Genomic DNA, 11,088 nt, shown 5'->3' on the forward strand with positions numbered 1-11,088 from the left:
GGGCAATGCATCGAGAAGCAACATCGACATCATACAGCGAGCACAATCTAGGATTCTGATAATCATAACTGAAGCTCCATGGTATCTTCGGAACGAGAATATACACAAAGACCTAGAAATAAAACTTGTCATTGAGACAATAACAGAGAGAAAAGTAAAATACAAGGAAAAACAAGAGAGAACGCTATAGTCGAGTTCCCCGACTATCTGATACCCGTTACTCAGCTAGTGTAAGTGCGAAGGACAGTTTTTGGCGGTTTGTGGGCGTTAGAGTGGGCGTGGCCAAAATTTTTTTTGGCGAATTGATAGAAATTTACAAGACTAATACAAAAATGAAAAAATATCAAAACATTTTTCAAAAGTGTGGGCGTGGCAGTTTTGGGCGGTTTGTGGGCGTTAGAGTGGGCGTGGCAAAAAGTTTTTTTGCAAATCGATAGAAAATTACAAGACCAATACAAAAATGAAAAAATATTAAAACATTTTTTAAAAGTGTGGGCGTCGCAGTTTTGGGCGGTTTGTGGGCGTTAGAGTGGGCGTGGCAGCATGATTCGACAAACTTGCGCTGCGTCTATGTCCCTGGAGTCTGTATGCCTAATCTCAACTTTCTAGCTTTTGTAGTTCCTGAGATCTCGACGTTCATACGGACAGACAGACGGACAGACGGACAGACGGACAGACGGACAGACGGACGGACAGACGGACATGGCCAAATCGACTCGGCTATTGATCCTGATCAAGAATATATATACTTTATATGGTCGGAAACGCTTCCTTCTGCCTGTTACATACTTTTCAACGAATCTAGTATACCCTTTTACTCTACGAGTAACGGGTATAACTAGGCTCACATCCAAATCCCCTTGCAAGAAAACTTCTTGGAGTATGCAGCCAAAGTCGACAGCACCGCAACGATCAACCAGCCCAGCGTTAAATTTGTTAGGCCACATAGCACAAGTCATCTCATAAAATGATAATTAGCTAGCTTAGAATAAGATTTGAAAACTTGTTGTTAGTCTCTTAAGTAAAGGGGCAGATTCAATAAATAAGAAGATTAAAAAAAAAAAAAAAAACATACAATAATTTTTTACAATGCACCCCCCTCCATAACGTAATTTGCGAGCTGATCGCGAGCTTATTCAGCGATTCAGCACCAGTGCAGGTGCATTGCTCTTCTTCTTGCACAGAGCTTTCGCTACACTGAGAGACGAAACTGTTGAAATTAATAAAGTTAACTAATAATACAAATAAATTCAGTTGCATAAGTTAATTAATAACAATTCCTACTTTATGAGTAATTAAAATTAGAGTTTAACGATAAATTAAATATTTAAAAAATTCCTTAGTCCCAGCGGTTTTGGCAGTGTATGTCCATGATTATACCAAATATTTCCTCGTTATAGGAAAGCAGTTTTGTTATGATGGCTTGCACTGACTGAAATTGGTTGTTGTAATTTTTAAGTCCTTGTTTTTCTTTGGAAGTGAACTTAATTTTTTCAGTTCATTGAGCATCTTTTATAACGAAAACTAAATGTTAATACTATAAAATTATTTTTGAATATTTCTAAATAAATTTAAATTCTTAGAAATAATTTAGGTATGCACGCTTATATTTAATTTTCATTTTTTTCGGCAACTTCCACTTGCCCCAACGCCCCACCTCCTCCTCACTACATGGGAGAAAACAACGGGGGCACCCACATAGTACCAAGCGCACCCTGTGTTTTTCTGCGAACAGCAACAACACCCAGCAGGGGGAGCGCGTTACCAGACTGTTCGCTTTTCTACGAATAACAACACAACACCGTAGACGCCAATCCCCGATGGCGACAGGTGGCAGCCCCACCACAGGGATAAGCCGCATCTGGCCAAATCACCAGATCGGTCGAAACACACAACGATTACTGAAACTAATACGAGAAGTTTAAACATAAAACGGCTTTAGATGGAAAGCTCTCGTAGAAGCCCTAAGTTCCCGAGAGGAATAAAAAAAGGAATTTAAAAAAAAAAAAAAACTAATCCTCGTACAGTTCGAGGCGGAGATGGAGAGACTCCATATTGCAATAGCTGGAATCAGTGAGATGAGGTGTTCTGGCAGTGGGGAAACAACAACATCAAATAGCAATATGGAGTGGGGATTTAAGTGTCCAAGCGCATAAAAACACTGTCCAAGACCCTGCACTCCTGGGAACCCATTTCTGATAGATTCATGACAGCCAGATTCAGATGTAGAGCTAGATATATAAACATCATACAATGCTATGCCCCGACGGAAGACGCCAAAGAAGACTCCAAGGACGACTTCTACACTGCCCTCACAGCAACCCTCAGCAAGACGCGGCAAGGTGACATTAACATCCTCATGGGTAACCTTAATGCGAAAGTAGGGCCCAACAACACCGGACTAAGATCTGATATTGGCCAAAATGGAACTGGGACTTGCAATGATAACGGAGAGAGATTAGTGGAACTCTGCCAGCTATTCCAACGGGTCATCGGCAGCACAATATTCCCACACAAAGATGTCAACAAATACTCCTGGACATCTCCTAGTGGTAACACGAGCAACCAGATCGACCACATTTGCATTAGCAGGAAATGGAGACACTCACTACTGGACGTACGGAACAAAAGGGGAGCATCTATAGACAGTGATCATGAGTTGGTCATTGGAGAACCTGAAATAAAGTTGAACCGCAACTACTCAAGGAAGACTGATAAGAGCCAACACCGACGAGCGCCCCCATGAACCAGTACCTCTTTAGCGACTCCACTCTGAAGACGAGAATGACGTCCACATTGCGGGAACAGCTGATCTCCCTAGAAGACCACCCATGGGAGCACACCTGCAGACAGCTAAGGACCGCAGCTGAGCAAATAATTGGGCTGCAACAACGCGGAAGAGCATAATGGATATCTGAAGGGACCTGGGATCTGATTAGAAGGAGGAACAATCTGAAGCCTCTGGCGGACCAGCTCACACAGAACCGTGATGAATATCACTGTGCAGAGCTGTGAAAAGAGCGGCCAGAAAGGACAAACGAGCGCTACTGGATAGACTTGCGACAGACGCAGAACGAGCAGCCGGCGAGTTATACCAGCAGATTGCATGGATTGCCGGATCCAACCACAGACGGAACCAGCCAGTCAGAGACCTAAAAGGCAACCTCTTATCCAATGATGATGCACAGATTCGGAGGTGGCGCCAACACTTTATGGGAATTAGCCAGACCACATTACCAAACCAGTATACCCTCTGCACCCCCGAATGTAAGAGAGATTGTGAATGCAATAAAGAAGCTAAAGCGCAATAGGGCAGCCGGCGAGGACAACATACCAGCCGAACTGATTCAAGTTGTCACTCAGCTGATGGCTGATACGCTGCATCCACATTTCGCACGCATATGGAAAGGCGAGACTGTGCCTGACTCCTGAAAAAGCGGAATCATCGTTAAGCTCCCCAAGAAAGGCGACCTTAGCGACTGCAACAACTGGAGAAGGATAACTCTGCTCAATACTAGCTATAAAATCCTAGCTACACTGCTGAACGAACGCCTTCAGGAAAAAATAGAGCTAACAATCCGAGACGAACAGGCAAGTTTCAGACCACACAGGAGTTGCGTAGACCAGGCAAACACACAATGGAGAGCCCCGCTCTACCTTCTGTTTATCGAATTCAAGAGGGCGTTCGACTCAGTTGAAAGGGCATCAATATGGCGAATACTTGCAAGGAAAGGAGTACCTGCTAATCTCATCGCTATCATCAAATCGATGTATGACGATGCTAACCTGGCGGTACTGCACAACGGAAAACAAGTGAACCTTTCCAGAAGAACACAGGAATTCGGCAAGGATGCCCGCTGTCACCTCTACTCTTCAACATCGTGGTCGACGAGTTAATGGGCGAAGTATGCTCGCCCAAGCGCGGAATTACGTGGACTTAGACTATGCAGGCGACATCTTTCTTATCTCTCACAGACTCGGCGAAAAGTGATAACCTCGTCAGGATAGCCAGCAGCGTCGGACTCGAAATAAACGTAGCAAAAACAAAAGCTTTGCGTTTCAACCACTCCAACCAAGGAAACATCAACATACATGGGAACCCAATCGAGTTCGTCACCATCTACCCATACCTCGGCCCCATCATATCCAACAGTGGAGAAGTGGATGATGTTGTCTCGAGTCGTCTTGGCAAAGCCCGCTCAGAATTTGGAAGACTATACCGCATATGGAGAAACAAACAAATCAGCCGACGAACAAAGCTCCGGATCTACAACGCGTGTGTGAAAACCATACTGCTATACGGAAGTGAGACATGGATCGCAACGAAGAAAATAACGCAGAAGCTGCATGTTTTCAGCAACAAATGCCTGAGAATCATATGTGGGGTATTCTGGCCAAACAGAATAGCCAACACAGAGCTGTGGCGCGTTACGAGCGAGCCCCCAATACATACCCAAATAAGGAAGAAGAAATGGATGTGGATAGGGCACGCTCTAAGGAGATATCCTAGTAGTATAGTAAGGATGGCACTGGACTTTAACCCCCAAGGAAGCAGGAGGGTAGGAAGGCCAAGAGCAACATGGAGAATAACCGCTCAACAAGAACTTGCCCAAATAAACATCACATGGGAAAACGCTAAACAGACAGCACAAAAGAGAGTTAAATAGAAGGCTCTCGTAGAAGCCCTAAGTTCCCGAGAGGAATAGCAAAGAAATAAAAAAAAACTGATCCTAAAGGATCTGATGTAAGGTAACTTTAGAATGGATCTCTTACACTACCATCTGCTTGCTTTAAAAACATTCGTTGTATGTTACATACTTATTTATTTTATTTAATAATTATAACTGTCGCCCAACGTAGTGGAGCCTTAGTCCGGCTGGCCCAAACCAACCGGTTTATAACAAAACGTCGTCAACTACACCAGACGATCATCCTCTTTCTTTTCCCTTCACACACTGCTGCCTAGATTCTGCTAGGCTCAAAAATGGTTTGTCCGGAAAACTAAGTAAGTAGGTGTATATTTCTTTCCTTGCGGATTTCTTTGATCTGATAAACTCGCCATATATAGTAGGTTAGGCTCGACAAATGGCTTGAGTACAGATTTTTAGGGATGTTGTATTCTTAGAGACGTTGATTTCCTGATGATGAATGAACGTGTCATAAAAGGGCATAGTGGATATATTCTACGCTTTTATGCTGTTACAGACATCACCCGTACGGAAAGTCAATGTAACAGTTACAATTGGAGAAAAGTTATATGTGGATAAAATCTACAGCTTTGTCATTGTAAGGAACTAGTAATGCTGTGCAAACTTCAGTTAGTACTTGGGGACCGGGTTTTTAGGTGGAGAAAGTCTACGACCTAAGTAGCTTAATAATAATGCTGAAATAGCACAGTACTCTCTCTTCTTCTTTCTATTTTTCTTTATTTTCAGGCAGCTTAAAAGTAATGGTTCCCAGTATAAAAAATACACAAATTTTTTATTTTCGATATATCGTTATTTTGAGTTTTCTCGAATTTATATTATCACTATACTTCCACAATATACTAATAACTCAATAGTATATTGTGGAAGTGGATACATTATCACAATGCCATTGAGCCATATTTTTTTTTTTACTCGAGTCCCACGGCCACACCTCCCGCCCAACCGACCGAGAGGCGCTGCCGTGTATCGTACGACTCATATTGCGGGAAGATAGACGCGATACAGGAGACAGTAAAGGACGAGGAAATATATGTATACTAGTAAGATCTAAGAATTTGTTAAATACGTTAGTATTGATAGCTTTAAGAACGGCAGAGAGTCAGAATTAGAGATAATAGAATATAATTTATTATAGTCAAAATAAAATACTCTGTGGGAATCATGCAACTCATAGTTAGATCTACATTATGTATTGGCCTGGCCTTATTGACAAAAGACGAAATATGGTCTGAAAATTTAAGTTTTGGGTCCAGAAGAACACCAATATCATCAACATGTGAGAGTGTAAGTCGCACGTATTGAGTTGGCACGGCAAAAGGTCATAACTTTATACTTAGAGCCATTTAAGTTTAATACATTATCACAGCACCAGGTCTGAAAGCTATCTAGATCAGATTGTAAGGCATAATTTTACATCATCAGCGTACATAAGTAAGGTCGTTAATAAATAAGGTAAAAAGGAGCGGACCTAGGTGGCTCCCTTGTCGGACACCGGATGTGACTCTGAGAATACAAGAAAGAGAATTTTTAAAGAGGACCCGTTGCGTCCTGCCATTCAGATAGGTTAGGTTAGGTTAGGTTTTACCGGCCGTCGGTCCGACGCACATAGACCATTAGAGGTCCATTGTGATACCGTATGTGTTTTCCCCTTTTACCCGTCGAGGTTCGTGTGAAGTTAGTAGTTTCCCCAGCCAGAGGCGCTGGTAATTTTTTGTATCCGATGGGGATCGGTGTCGGACAGGTCGGACGTGTCTATCAGGAATCTGCTTCCTAATTGAACAAGTCTTTTCGCTTGCAGTGCTGGGCAATGGCATAGTAGATGCCCTACCGTTTCTTCCACTTCTTCGTCCCTACAGCTACGGCAGAAATCGTTATACGGGGCATTTAGTCTTCTGGCATGGGTGCCTATCAACCATTGCCCTGTGATGACTCTCATACCAGTGCTGAGGTATGCTTCGGTCAACCTTTGAAGTTTTGGTGTTCTTTTTGAGATTATTTGGCGTGTTAGGCGACAGTGTGTGATTTTCCCATATTGTCTGTTTGTTTTGGTTCAGGTTTTCCCTAAGTAGTAATTTACATGTGGCTAAAGGCATACTCGTGCCCTCCATCTCTTGTAGGAGTGGCGCGATAGTGCCTTCTCGAGCTAGTTCATCTGCGATAGAGTTGCCTTCTATGTCCCTGAGTCCGTGTACCCATATAAGGCTGATTACGAATTGTTGTGTCATCTCGTGTAAAGATGAGCGGCAACTCAATAATGTTTTTGAGTGGCTTGAGATTGAGCCAATCGATTTGATAGCTGATTGGCTATCACTGAAAATGTTTACGTGAGCTTTCCGGTTTTAGTGCTTTCAAATGCTTTAGGGCCTCCGTTATTGCTGATACTTCAGCTTGGAAGACGCTGCAATGATCGGGGAGTCTAAATCCGTAAGCCTAGCTGTTCAGGATAAACTCCTCCTCCTACTCTGTTCTGTAGTTTTTATCCGTCCGTATAGAAGCATATAGCATTTTGGGGACCAGGTGTCTGTGAGTTCCACTCGTCCCTCTCTGGGATAATTGTGTTGAACGGTGTTTGTATGAACTTCGTTGGAGTGCCGTAGTCTGTCCTGTATACATGAGTAACCCGCTTCTGGTGGGTTACACTGTTTGGTATCTCTAAGCCTGATTGCCGCTACTGTAGCCTGTTCCATGCCAGCTAGTTCTGGGCTTGGGAGGTTGAGTATGGCATTTAGAGCTTCGTTTTGGGGTGGTGCGTAAAGCACTGCTGATGCAGAGTGCCGCGGCTCTTTGCATCTTTGCTAGAATATTTATGTTGGATTTATTTTTCAGGACCGGCCACCATACCATGACCCCATACTGTAGTATTCGTCTGACGATGGCCGTATATATCCAGTTTACTATATAGGGTGTTATGCCCCATTTGAGCCCTATTGCTTTCTTGCACGTGAAGAGTGCTATTGAAGCTTTTTTGTATCTGTCTGTGAGGTTCAAGTTCCAGTTTAGTTTCCTATCAAGTATTACGCTCAGTTATCTTGCGCTGCTACTGAAGGAAAATCTTTGATTGTTGACGATAGGTGGGACCTTGCGCTGCTACTGAAGGAAAATCTTTGATTGTTGAGGATATGTGGGACCTTGCGCTGCTACTGAAGGAAAATCTTTGATTGTTGAGGATAGGTGGGACTAAGACTGGTATATTATGCTTCCTAGTGAAGAAAACCTGCTCGGTCTTTGAGGGGTTAATTCCTAGACCATTCTTTATGGTCCAGCTAGACAAAACATTGAGTTTTTCACTCAAGAGATCGCATAGCATTTGGGGGTATTTACCTGTGAAGACGTTGTTTGCATAGGCTATTATCCTGCAGCGGCAAGCAGTTGGTATATAAGCCCCACCAAGTGCCGGTGCACCCCAAGGTCTGTCAGGGCTCCGGTAATTGCCTTTGGGATGAGGCTTTTAAAAGCGGGACATTGATTTTTCTATCTTGGAGACGAGAGAGTGTAGTGCTGTCTCTGTCCATTTCCCTTTCTTGTAGGGGTGTTGCGTGTCTGTGATGAGACATGGATTGAAAGTTGATCTCAGATGCAGGCCGATGATTCTTTCAAGGGTCCTAAGTAGGAAGGAAGACAGACTAATTGGTCTGAAATCCTTGGCCGTCGTGTGTGATGGTTTCCTTGCTTTGGGGATGAAGACAATTCGGGGCTCTAGCCACAATTGCGGTAGGTGTCCAAGAAGTAGGGACCTTTTAAAATTGTCTAGAAGCCAGTTTATGGCTATATTTCCCGCATGCTGTATTTTTGCGGGTATGATTTTGTCTGGACCTGCAGATTTGTATTGTTTAAAACTGCGTATGGCCCAATGGAGGACCTTTGGGTCTATGCACGATTTCGATACTTGCTAGTGGGGCGTTTGTTTGTTGGAAGGTGAGAGCGTTTTGGCTGTTTCCTGGGAAGTGAGTGTCTAGAAGTATCTCCAAAGATTCCTCACTCGTGCTGGTCCAGGAGCCGTCTGCTCTTTTAAGGTAGCCTAAGTGTGTACGATGACAGCACTCGGAATGGAGATGGCTGACTCTCCACGGTGGCTGCCGCGTTATCTGCATCGCTGTAATTATGGAGCAGAAAAATGCTGAGGTGCTTTTTGGCTAAGATGCAGGCCCTTACTTTACCTTCGCTGGGAGCTGTTAAAAGCTTATATTCCTTAGTCCCTAATCCTGAAACCTTTCCTCCCACTATCCAAGGTTCCTGGATCAGGACTATGTCGACTCCATCCTCAGCCAGATGGAGTTGAAGAGCAGCGGAAGCTGCCTTACTGTGATGGAGGTTTATTTGCAGAAGCCTCACGGACATCTGCTGTGGGCCTCTCCACCACGGCAGTATCGGCACCCTCCTCGTCCGATGTGTCTAGGTCCGTCATAGGACCCATATTTGCTAGGCTGCGGAGGATTGAGGCGTCGGTCTAGTAGCCGTCCTCGGCTTTCGATGCCTCGACCATTCAGATAACTTAGAATACCATTTAGGAGATCAACAGGGAATGCTAAGGGACAGCAGACAATTTGGAGATTCCTCTGTAATTGCTTGCATCCAATTTACTACATTTTTTATGGAGAGGTATCGCAAAGGACTCCTTTCATATATGCGAGAATTGTGAAGATTCCAAAAATAAGTTAAACAAGTTCAGTAGAGGTTTGCACAAGGCTTTCGCACAGAATCTAAGCACAGAAACAGCAATTCCTTCGTAACTGGTTGTTTTGCGCTTAGTGTTAATGAAAACATAATATTGTTTGTGATCCTGTGCGAACTGGAACTTATAATGGTTTAAATAATTTTTTCTGAGCATTAAGCACGGTATAATTTAACCGAGCACTTACATATTTAGACAATATAGATTGAGAACCTATATTTTTAAATTTTATATAAAGTCTGGACTTAACATTTCTTAGATGTGTCAACTCTTCATTAATCCAAGAAGGTTTGTTAGAGATAGACGGATAGTATATCGGAACACAAGAATTCAATAATGATTTAATTGCACTAAAAAAATATTTATGACTTAACATTTCTTAGATGTGTCAACTCTTCATTAATCCAAGAAGGTTTGTTAGAGATAGACGGATAGTATAATATAATTAACTTGCGAAAACGATATGTCGAGCAAGCCGTCATTAAAGTTATGTCATAGGCAGAAGAATATGCGACTGTTCTTCAGTGGACCACTTAGTGCCTGGTATATTAAAGTCACCTAAAACAACTAGTTGGTCCCTTTTGGACAGTCTATTTGAAAGGGATTGGATAGCGGTCAAATGATTTATATATTCAGAAAATTCAGAAGACGGCGGAATGTAAGAGCACGTAATATAAACATAGCTATCGGAAAATGACAGCTTTACGCATACGAATTCTAAGTAACGGAACTCGTCAAAAAGTACCTCCTCTGACGTGAGGGTAGACCTAACAGCAATTAGGAGTCCACCTTCACGCCTGAAGGGACGATCATGCCTGTATACTGTGTACATACCTGGGAAAACTTCAGGGTTAAGTATCTCCGGTTTTATCCAAGTCTCTGTAAAAACAATAATATGGGATGCAAAGGAAAGGCTATTAGAATAAAAATTAGTTAGCTTATTACACAAGCATCTTACATTTTGATAACAGCTAGAGAGACTAGACTTTAGTTTTATGAAGATAAAGAAGTAGAAGTAGTAGAGGGGGCTGGGACAGTGATCTGGCCACGTGAGGGCAGTCTCTCCCTCCACAACGGATTGATCGGATTGCTCCGAATCTTTTTTAGCTGCCGATCATTTGAGGGTTTGCTGCCATCGTCAACTGATTAGCTGTGGAGTCCTGTTGATCACTTGCCGAAGGTTGCGGGGCATTTCCCAGCCTACCACCAGCGGCTTGCTTGCGCTTTAGAGATTCTTCTAATAGATTGAGGCTATTAAATTGTGAATCTAGAGCGGAAAGAAGATCATTAGCTCGCCGTAAACTATCTGTAGCCACGCCAAAACTGCTGATCAGTCCTTTCAAGGCACCTTTAGTTTGGCGCAAAAAGAGTTTTATTTCATTCGCAACTCCTAGGCAAGTATCACAACAGTATTTTAGATTAGGGCTTTTAGCTAGGTCATCACTTGTTCGGCCGTTAAAACCTGCGCACTTAGTGTGCACCATCCTATCACACAGCCAACAGGTCATTTTGGACTGCTCAGGCTTTATTACCTGACGGCATTTGTTTTGGAAGCAGACAACATTGGTTTCCATATTTAATTGGGTTTTGACCACTGTACCCAAAGACCCAAATGTACCGCAGGAGCGCAGTCTGCACTTTAGGACTTTGTCTGGGAGAGCAAGAGAGCGGGTACACCGTGCAGTTAAGTACAAAAACAACACCAAA

At 43.1% G+C, this 11,088-nt stretch overlaps 1 pseudogene; it reads right to left on the reverse strand.

Moving 5' to 3' along the window:
• Positions 1–2,012: 2,012 nt before the first annotated feature.
• Positions 2,013–9,123, reverse strand: LOC122319546 (annotated as a pseudogene).
• Between the last annotated feature and the right edge of the window lie 1,965 nt (positions 9,124–11,088).

Source organism: Drosophila yakuba, chromosome 2R (assembly GCF_016746365.2).
Source record: "Drosophila yakuba strain Tai18E2 chromosome 2R, Prin_Dyak_Tai18E2_2.1, whole genome shotgun sequence".
NCBI classification, from domain to species: Eukaryota; Metazoa; Arthropoda; class Insecta; order Diptera; family Drosophilidae; genus Drosophila; species Drosophila yakuba.